This window comes from Myodes glareolus, chromosome 2, assembly GCF_982192425.1.
Source record: "Myodes glareolus chromosome 2, mMyoGla1.1, whole genome shotgun sequence".
Classification (NCBI taxonomy): domain Eukaryota; kingdom Metazoa; phylum Chordata; class Mammalia; order Rodentia; family Cricetidae; genus Myodes; species Myodes glareolus.
Window position 1 is genome coordinate 116,642,334 of NC_142027.1, and position 11,480 is coordinate 116,653,813.

Sequence of the window (11,480 nt, forward strand, 5' to 3'; positions counted from 1 at the left end):
CCCTCCTCTTTCTCTTTTTTTTTTTTTTTTCATCAAGACAGGGTTTCTTTGTATAGCCCTGGCTATCTTAGAATTCACTTTGTTACCAGACTGGCTTTGAACGCAAGAGTTTCGCTTGCCTCTGCCTCCCAAGTGCTGGAATTAGAGACATGTGCCACCACTGCCTGGCCTGAGATCATTTCTAATGCTCTGTTACACAATGTAACATTTGCATACATCACAGTAGCGTATACAGGGGATTCTGAATGTTTTTTTAGGCAAAGAAGTGGTAAACAGATGGGCATGCAGTCACCCTGATATTATTGTATGCGAGTACCGTAATGTCACACTGTATCTCATGGCACATGGCTGTAATCTCAGCATCCAAAGTCCGATGCGGACTGCAGTGAATTTGAGGCCAGTCTGGGTTACCTAATGACAGTTGGTGTCATATACACACAAACACATAGACATGCATACATATATGGGGCTGAGGATGTAGTTCAGCTGGCAAAGTATTTGCCTATCCTGCTCAAAGCCCCACCGTAGATTCCAGCACTACATAAGCTCCTTGTGCTGTTACATACAATCTCACCATTCAGGATGCAAAGCCAGTAGGATCGGGATTTCAAGATCATCCTTGGCTACATGGTAAGTTGGAGACCAGCCTAGGCTGCCAGACTCTTTCTTTAACAAACAAACAAACAAACAAACAAATCTGGAAGAGGAAAGGGAGTCTGGTGTGAGAATATGCATTTTGTGCCCATTCTAAAGGAGTCAGATGATTTCTTGCAGGTTTCCTGATAAAGCTTCCTCAAAAGGAAGACTAGGGATATATCAGGCAAATAGTGAAGAGGAAAAGCCTATTTGAGGGTCAGATATGGACATTCTTGACTACTGAATTAGCTTAACAATTGGTGTTGGAAGACTTGAAAAATAAAAATTCATCCAAAACATAGATCTAGAAACGTGGATAAATGGCCGAGGGTTTTTCTAGCCTGCACCATGTCCTGGAAACAATCCCCGGCATTACAGTAATAACAGTAAAACAAGGCATCACTCTGCCCAGCTCATTTATTTCTTAGCAAACATTTATGGAACACATATTCTCAGAATCTGTGCTAGGCATTGTAGGGAAAAGATGAATAAAAGGGGAGCCTCCCCCATCATAGGGCCACAGTCTAATGGAGGCAGATGAAAAAGAAACAAGTCTATTATAGGTAGTAGAAGAGTGTACAAACAGAAAATGTTCCTTGACACACACATAGCCTAACTGGAGGTTGTTGTTTTGTTCTGGTCAGACCTGAACTGGAGTTACCCTCAAAAGGGTGATGTGGTCGTTTGAATGTAATTGGCCCCTATAAGCTCATAGAGAGTGTCACTACTAGGAGGTGTGGCCTTGTTGGAGGAAGTGTGTCACTGTTGGGGTGGGCTTTGAGGTGTCCTATGCTCAAGCTACACCCAGTGTGGACACAGACTTCTGCTGCCTGGGGATCAAGATGGAGAACTCTCGATTCCTTCTTCAGTGCCATGTCTCCCTATATGCCAGCATGCGTCTCACCATGACGATAATGAACTAAACCTCTGAAACTGTAAGCCACCCCAATTAAATCTTTTCCTTTACAAGTCTTGCTGTGGTCACCATGTCTCTTCACAGCAATGGAAACCCTAAGACATGTGGTAAGGCAGTTTCCACAAGAGGTATCCAAACTGACCTGCAATGGCTCTGGTTGGGACCACAAAGGAAGAAGCATTAAATCCTGGGTCAAATTAGTACAAAGTTCTTATGCGAACTTGCACCCCACCAGTGCCAAGGGTATGAGAAGAGAGGGCTGTTCTATTTAGCTTGTCCAGCTAAGTGTGTGTGTGTGTGTGTGTGTGTGTGTGTGTGTGTGTGTGTGTAGCTACCATAATGAATCTGAACTAAGATTGAGAGTCACTTTTTTGTTGGTTTTGGACAATAGTCTAACACTTCTGTTGGTGCTTAGGAATGTTCACTGCCATGGCTTGGATTCAAGGTTACTAGGGAAACATTGTTGCTAGCTCAGTTAGTCCTCAAGGCACACTATGATTTCCTTTGTGTCAGCACAGAGAAGACAGTAGGAGGACCTGGAGGACGCTATGGAGGGACATCGAAAGCAGAAAGGGGATTGTGCAGAAGAGCAAAGGAGTGTAAAACGGTGACCAAGAATCTGACACTTGGCCAGAACCAAAGCTATGTAGGATTCCAAATCTCTTCTCAGATGGCATTTCTTGTTTAGGACCTAACATTGTTCTCTCCATGATGGGGAGTCTTTGAACATATGAGCAGTTTTTCAGGTAGTGTGTGTGTGTGTGTGTGTGTGTGTGTGTGTGTGTGTGTGTGTGTTTCTGAGGCAAGGTTTATCTATATATCCCAAGCTGTCCTCCAACTCACAGCAATCTTACTGTCTCTACCTCCTGAGTGCCTGCCTGGCTGACAGGTAGAAGTCACCATGCCCTGCTGAATATTGTAAATTTTAAAATGGATTATTTTATTTAATTTATTTTTATCTTATGTGCATTGGTGTTTTGTCTACATATATGTCTGTGTGAAGGTGTCAGAAGCCTTGGAAGTGAAAATACAGGCAGTTTTGAGTTGCCATGTGGGTGCTTTGGATTGAAGTTGGGTCCTCTGGAAGAGCAAACAGTGCTCTTAACTGCTGAGCCATCTCTCCAGTCCTTAAGTGTCTGTCTGTTGCTATTCTTTTTTGTTTGTTTGTTTTTGTTTTTGTTTTTCTAGACAGGGTTTCTGCGTAGCTTTTGGAGCCTGTCCTGGAACTAGCTCTCTCTCTCTCTCTCTCTCTCTCTCTCTCTCTCTCTCTCTTTCTCTTTTTTATAAAGCAATATCTTTAATTTTCAAAATTTCTTTTTTTAAAAATTATTTATTTATTATGTATACAATGTTCTGTCTGCATGTATGCCTGCCCACCAGAAGAGGGCACCAGGTCTTATAGATGGTTGTGAGCCACCATGTGGTTGCTGGGAATTGAACTCAGGACCTTTGGAAGAGCAGCAAGTGCTCTTAACCTTTGAGCTATCTCTCCAGCCCTGGAACTAGCTCTTGTAGACCAGGCTGGCCTCGAACTCACAGAGATCCGCCTGCTTCTGCCTCCCAACTGCTGGGATTAAAGGTGCGTGCCACCACCACCTGGCCTGTTGCTATTTTTTTTTTTTTGTTTTGTTGGTTTTGGTTTTTCGAGATAGGGTTTCTCTGTGTAGCCCTGGCTGACACGGTATTCGCTCTGTAGACCAGGCTGGCCTCAAACTTACAGAGATCTGCCTGCCACTGCCTTCCAAGTGCTGGGATTAAAGACGTGTGGCATCATGCCCGGCCTAAAATGTATTTTTATTTTGCAAGAAAGCAGAACAAATTTTAATTAGTATAATAAACTATTACCACAGATTATATTTACTAGGCCAGGCTAAAAACCCTATGTTCTTCGAAAAGGTATTAAGATTAAGTATAGAAAAGACTGTAAATCAAGCACAAAATGACTAAAATTTGAGAAATATTACTCTTCCTGTTTATTCTATTTTACGTAACTGGTTATATTACAGCATTGCCTTGTTTAATCAATATTTGTATAATTAAACCATATTATAGAATAAATCTACAAGTTAGTAATTATAGATTATTGTAGGTTATTAGATTTTTAGATTATTAGATTTTTGTGGGTTTTTTCCCCAATTTCTTTTTTTAAAACTGGGTCTCAAGTAGCCCACATTGGCCTTGAATTCCAACCACAGTGGAGGGCAGCCTTGAATTCCTAATCCCTTCCCCAACATCAAGTGCTAGGATCACGAAGAAAACAGCAACCGTAATAATAACAAACCTGGAGTGCTAGAATTACAAGCAGGTCACCACAACCCCCTTATTTAGGCTTTATAGGAGATTCAGAATATAGCCCAATATATTACTGCTTATAAAATAAATAACGTTCACTACTTACAAGACCTCCTGGGAATGTTTCAGTGTACTGACTTCAGCTATAAATTTAGTTTCTATGCAGTAAAAGCTCACTTGGAAGCTTTCTTTCCACCAAGAATGGTACTGAAAGAAAGAAAGAATTAAAAATTTTTCCACATCTGTACGGTCATTGCCACTCCCCACCCCAACACAGCTCTGTGCCATTAGGGGGCGGACTTCAGCTGGAGGGGTTCCCACCCTTACAGCCACATAGTTTCTCGCGGCTGTGGATCTTCCTATGTTGGTTAAGGTGAGCACTCTGGCTGAAGGCTTTCCCACACTTGCTACACTGATAGGGCTTCTCGCCCGTGTGCGTCCTTTCATGCTGGTTAAGATGTGTCCGCTGACTGAAGGCTTTCTCGCAGAAGCTACCGTCGGACGATCTCTCTCTCCAGTGTGAAGTCTCTGGCGTTCAGTGAGAGACGTGATGGGGCTGAAGGCTTCGCCACATGGAGCACATTTGTAGGGCTTCTCTCCCGTGTGGATCCTCAGGTGCTGTGTGAAGGAAGAATGCTGACGGAAGCTTTTCCCACGTTCCTGACAGATGAAAGGCTTTCCCCTGGTATGGATTCTCTGATGTTGCATGAGACGTATCCTCTGGCTGAATCCTCTCCCACACTTACAGGATTTTTCTCCTGTCAGGTCAGGGCTACCTGAGCTCGGGTATGAGTTGAATTTTGCTCGGAGGCCTTTGCACGTTCACCGTGTTTCTCTCTGAGATGAATACAATCAGTAAGAAAAGCACATTGATGGAAGATTTTTCCACACTCATTATATTCACAGGGATTCTCTCTTACGTAGTTTCCTTGATAATCACTCAAATCCTCGTGCCGTCTGAGGCTGTTTCCTCGTGTGTCATAGTGGAGAGGCTTTTTAACAGGAGGGATCTTCTGAGGCATAGTAAGGTTAGAATTCAGATTATAGTTTTCCTCAAACTTATTACACCCCATGCTTCTCTATGTAATTTTTTGGTGGATGAAAGACACTTGTTCTAAATGCTTCTGCTGCTTTTCTCGGTTCAGTTCTAACTGATAGTCAAAATCCCAGAGTCCTCGTAAGGTGGTGTACCAGAAAGTGCCCCCCTCCCTCAACATCATGACCTCATGGAGCTGGTTTTCATCGGATGTGTTCTGCTTGACAGCTGTCTTTTTAGTTTCCGGTCTGTCCACCCCATCTGAAAGAGATTCAGAATGTACAAATCCTTCCTCACCCCCCGCCCCGCCCCCGCCGAGACAGGGTTTCTCTGTAGCTTTGGAACCTATCCTGGAACTAGAACTAGTTCTTATAGACCAGGCTGGCCTCGAACTCACAGAGATCTGCCTGCCTCTGCCTCCCAAGTGCTGGGATTAAAGGTGTGCGCCACCACCGCCTGGCAAAATTCAGCTTTAAAAAGGAAACTGTTACCTACAGAATTACCAGAGAACTCTGATGACAATCTTACGAGCATTTTAAAATAGGACATATGACAAGCAGGAAGACTATGAAGGAGGCAGGAAACAGTGAGCATGGGGACAGTTTTTAAAAAGATTTATTATGTATAGTGTTCTGCCTGCAAGTACGCCTGCCAGCCAGAAGAGGGCGCCAGATCTCATTCTAGATGGTTGTGAGTTGTCATGTGGTTGCTGGATATTGAACTCAGGACCTCTTAACCTATGAGCCATCTCTCCAGTCTGAGCATAGAGACTTTTAAAACACATGGAGAGTAGTCATAACCAAAAATGGTCATCCAGAAATATCCATGGTTGAAAACAAATGGGCAGGAGAGAAAGACATGTCAGACCAAGATTCTGGAGAATGTCTGAGCTTTGCGAAGGCAGTGCTCGGCCCAGGCCCTACAAAGCACATTTGGAGACATTGAAGACTCCTGCTTCAGCCTCATGAATGCTGGCATTGCAGGTGTGCACCACCATGCCCACTGACTCATTTGGTTTTTATTTTATTTTTAATGTCTTGACTATTTTTTCATACCTAACTGGGGCATGGGTCACTCACTACACATGTGTGGAGGTCAGGAGTTCTTCTCGTTTTCTAGTATGTGGGTTCTGAAGGATCAAAATCAGGTTGTCAGGCTTCACATGACCGCCTTTACCCACCGACCCTTCCTGCTGCCTCTGGCTCCACTTTGTGTTTAAGCCTCCTGTTTACACTTAGACATTGACCGTCCTCTTAATCATTCCTATTCTTTCTTTCATTAATACAAATATCACCTAAGCTGCTAAGCCCACTGGATACATTTCAAGTCTCTTCTTAGCTATCAAGCCTTTTTAGATAGACAGGCAATGCCACTAGCAACGAAGTGATATTCCAGAGGGCACGCCAGGATTCGGTCCCACAAGGGAGAGTCCCCTCTCAGTCCCTTAAGAGGGACCGTTAGAGCTCCAGGAGCTAGCTCAGTGCAGTCATGAGGATTACAGACCGATCCCGGCATCGATGTAAATGCTGCGTGGTGTGGTGGCCTACCGTAATCTCAGTGCTCAGGAGACAGAGATGGGCTAATCGGACTAGTCCAACCTGCAAGCTCTGGGGTCTGGTGTGAGTCCTTGCAACTAAGGGAGACACCTGATGCTGATTAACCTCTGGCCTCACGTCCAAATGTGCAAACACACACACACACACACACACACACACACACACACACACACACACGCTAGCCAGAGCTACAAAGTGAGATCTTTGTATCAAACAATCAAAGCAATAAAGAAATAATTTTAGCTGGGTGATGGCGGCACTTGCCTTTAATTCCAGGACTAGGGAGGTAGAGGCAGGCAAATCTCTGAGTCTGAGGTCAGCTTGGTCTGCAAAGTGAGTTCTAGGACAGTCAGGTTATACAGAGAAACCCCGAGACCTCATCCCCCACCCCAAACATAATAATTTTATTCTGGGGCTAGAGAGCTGGCTCAGCATTTGCTCTTTGAGAGGACCCAGGCTCTCTTCCTACCGCCTTCATGATGGTTCACAACCATCTGTAACTCCAGTCCCAAGGGACCAGATGTCCTCGTCTGACATCCATGGCACCAGGCATGTACATGGTGCAGTACATACATGCCAGGCAAACACTTGTCCACATGTAATAACCCGGGTCACATAGGGACACTGCTTAGAAACTGAAATAGAAGAAGAGTGAATAAGCCACTAAGTTTGGGTTTTAAAATATTTAATTAAATGCTAGCATGATATTGTTGAAAATATAATGGAAGAATCTGTAAGGAGCACTCGCAGCTCAAACTAGTGAAACGGGAAGATGAAACGGAAGTGCGGAACACCAAGTCACAGGGAGAAACTGAAGGGGCAGAGAGCCCAAGACAAGCTGGAAGAGACAAACGGAAGACGACTTCAAGACTGCCAAGTCTACATCATCCCGTCCCAACAGCACACGACTGACGTCAGCCACTGGCTCTGAGGGAAGGACGTTAGACCTGAGTGACTTAGCGCACAGGAAGGGAGGAATCGAATCCCTAAGGTAAGCCAAGCAGCTCAGAAATGAGGCTCTGGGCTATGGACAGTAAGTATAAAGAGTTAGATAATAAGAGGGAAAAGAAAGTAAAATGGAGAAACTTGAATGTAAAAAGAAAAGATTTAAAAATTACCGAAAGAAGGGGCTGTAGAGATGGCTCAATGGTTAGGAGCACTGGCCGCTCTCTCAGAGGATCCAGGTTCAATTCCCAGCTCCCACATAGTGACTCCCACAACTCCAGTCCAGGACATCTGACACCTTCTTCTGTCCTTCTAGGGCATTGCATGTACTTGGTGCACAGACAAATGCAGGCCAACATCCATACACGTAATATAAAATGGGATTACTGAAAGAATGTATAACGAAAATACAGAGAAACGCTAGGGGGCGATCTGTAACAGCGTTTACACTGTTCAAATGTCCACATCCAGGAGATTATTTTTCTCTCTTCCCTTCCCATTTCCTTTATAAACAAACTCCACACCCAAGCTCTGTCTGCAAGCCGTGTTTTCTCATCCTCCGCGGCTTGGGACCCACTCGCCCGGGGTCGCCAGGGGACCTGCCACAAAGGTCTCGCGTGCAGGATCCTCACCCACCTTGGGACCCGCCAACAACATGTACTCATCCTGCTTCTCACCTGGAAAAGCACCCAGCTGGCTGCTGCTTTCTGGTGTCCACTGCGCGTCTTGTTCCAATTCTGTGATCACTTCTGGTTTATAAAGCTGGTACCCTGGTCATGGGGGGAGGAGGCGGGGAAATGTAGGTCTTACACGTTTATAGGGAACAAAAGTCTTTTCAGAGACCAAATCAGGCAACCTGGTTCATTCATACGCATTATCCCAGCACTCAGAAGGCACAAGGGTTGCCATGAGCTTGAGGTCAGGCTGGGATAAGTATAAATACACACACACACACACACACACACACACATACACACATACATACATACACATACAACACACACATACACACATACATACATACATACACACATACAACACACATATACATACATACATACACACACACCACACACACACACATACATACATACACATACAACACACACACACACACACACACACACACACACACACCTTGTCTCAGAAAAGAAAAAAAATTGATCTCAACAAAGTCTGAGCCCCCCTCCCTTCTCCATCCCACCCTCTGCCAAAGGGAAAAGAACGACAGACAAATGTTTATCTCCAAAACTGCAAAACTGGCCAGCATTCTTCTGTATGGCCTAGACTGCATTCACGGAGCTTTCGATGCCACCTCTGACCTAAGGAAATAATCTCATTTGAAGGGTTCTGGTGTCCCAACAACTCCAAGCTTGCCCAGTGCAACCAGATTCCTGTAGCTCTTCAGTATCACGTTTCCATAGAGATCCTTATAAGCCGGGTCAGCTGTGCCCATTCATTTCTGGTGAAGTCCACGGCCACATCCTGGAATGTCAGCAACTCCTGGAACACCAAGCAAACGCCTCCTTGTTTACACCTATTTTTTTGTTTTTAATTTACATGTAGGCCACTGTTGCCCCTCCTGCCTCCTAGTCCCTCCCCCATGCTCACACCTAATTTTTTTTAAGTGAAGGGTATTTTTTTTTTTTTTGAGTTATTTCAAATCACTTGACTGGTTTTCATAGAAACAACATCTAGGGCATTTCCATCTCATCAGCTGACACAGTATTTAATTATATTGTAGAATTGTAACAAGGGACACAAATGGATTTTGGAAGATTCCTTCTCTGTGTGTGTGTGCATGTGTGTGTGTGCATGTTCATACGTGTCCAGGTATACAAATGACCATTGATGCATGCCACTGTATGGCAGTTTCCTCCAAACTGAAACCTTCCTCCCAGAAGGGAGGGAGAGGCTGGTGAGAACCCAGGAAGTAAACAAACCGTCAGAAGACTTGGGAGACTAGAAACTTGAGAGACTGTCTAGGGCCCTCCCCCCACTAAAAACAGGAGTAAAGAACACTGTGGGGAGGGGCGGGGAGACTCTAATCACTGCAAAAGCAGAGAGAGGGTCTGGGGCTGCTGAGCTACTGGCAGGCTGTGCAGAGTCCAGGACTGAAGCCCTTGTCAGCTATCACCCACGCTGGGGTGGGCTTTTTGGTGACACAGCTGCCTCTGAGTCATCCACACCTTGACCTATATTCTTAGATCAACCCCAATAAAAACTCATTGGTGTCGGGCGGTGGTGGTACATACCTTTAATTCCAGCACTCAGGTGGCAGAGGCAGGTGGATCTCTGTGAGTTTGAGGCCATCCTGGTCTATAGAGTGAGTTCCAGGACAGCCAAGGCTCTACACAGAGAAACCCTGTCTCGGTAAAACAATAACAAACAAAACAACAACAAAGAACTCATTGGACATTAGTACAGTTGTTACTTTGGGGTGCAATGGCTTCCCTTTAGATGTGTGCGCGCGCGTGTGTGTTGCGTCTCTCTAGGAAGTCTGTCACGTAATAGCATAAAGGTCAGAGGACAACTTCATATTGTTTCTCAGACATTTATTTACTTTTATTTTATGTACAATGGTGTTCTGTCAATACGTATGTCTGCCTGTATAGTCTGCGTGAGGGTATTGATCAGCTGGAACTGAACTTATAGACAGTTGTGAGCTGTTATGTAGGTGCTGGGAATTGAACTCTTGTCCTTTGGAAGAGAAGCCAGTGTTCTTAACCACTAAGCCATCTCTTTAGCCCTACCTTTTCTTCTTGAGATAGTTATAGTGTCTCTCACTGGCTCTGAAACTTCCTACTAGACTAGACTGACTGGCCAGTGAGCTCCAGGGATTGTCTTGTCTGTGCCTCTCCGGCACTGGGCCACTATCCCTGGCATATGCATGTATATGCATATGATGTATATATGTATACACATGCACACATATATGTATATGCATTTGTAGATACATTTGTGTGTTGGTGCAAGCATGTGCACATGTGTTCAGGGAAATACACATGCTGTGGTGCATAGAACAACTTCAGGTGTTGGTCCTCACAAAGTCTCTTTGGTTTGCTGTTGTGTCCACCACGCTAGCTGGCCCTTCTGCCTCTGCCTCCTTTCTTGCCACAGAGAAGACAGTTGTGAGCTGTCATATGGGGGCTGGGAAGTGAACCCAGGACCTCTGAAAGAGCAGCTGGTGCTCTTAACTACTGAGCCATCTCTCCAGCTCCTGGAATTCTTTTATTATTTTTAACCTGGGTTCTGGGGGTCACACACAGTCCTCATGCTTGTAAGGCTGGCAGTCTAACGACTGAGACATCATCCCAGTCATATAACAGCTATTTCTCCCCAACACTGGGGATTGAACCCAGGACCTTTATATGCGAGGCAAGCACTCTTTCCCGGCTTCACAGTAGATTCTTGTGTATGAATGTTTTGCCCGCAGGTATGTCACACACTATGTGTGTGGAGTGCCCACGGAGGCCAGAGGATGGTTTTGGCTCCTCAAGGACTAGAGTTACAGACATTAGCTGGCACATGGGTGCTGGGAATTGAACCCCAGTCTTCTGCGAGAACAAGGGCTCTTATTGTTTGTTTGTTTTTTCATGACAGGGTTTCTCTGTAGCTTTGGCGCCTGTCCTGGAACTCGCTCTGTAGACCAGGCTGGCTTTGAACTCACAGAGATCCGCCTGCCTCTGTCTCCTGAGTGCTGGGAACAAGTGCTCTTAATGGCTGAGCAATTCTTCCTATAATAAAAGCATTTTAGAAGAGAGGAAACTGAATTTACCTGGCATCCTCTGATCTGGAATCCATCATTCACTTCTTTCGCCTTCATCTTCTCCTCCTGGGAAAGTAAAGCATTCTAAGAGCGTATAGCATGGAGAACTAGAAAGGAAACACATTGGTAATCTATGACATCAAATCTGCATTTAAACCTTGAAACATCCTGCTGCAACAGATAATATATAGAGAAGCCGGCAAAGATACAAACTTAAAAGTTAGACAACTGTAACATCAGGATTTCTTTTTCACTGTTTTTTTCTTAAAAATTACCTATTTTATTTTATGTATATGAGTGTTTTGTCTGTATGGATGTGCACCATGTTAT

At 44.7% G+C, this 11,480-nt stretch overlaps 1 pseudogene; it reads right to left on the bottom strand.

The window, feature by feature from the left end:
• Positions 1–3,981: 3,981 nt before the first annotated feature.
• Znf713 (zinc finger protein 713) lies at positions 3,982–11,240 on the bottom strand (annotated as a pseudogene).
• Between the last annotated feature and the right edge of the window lie 240 nt (positions 11,241–11,480).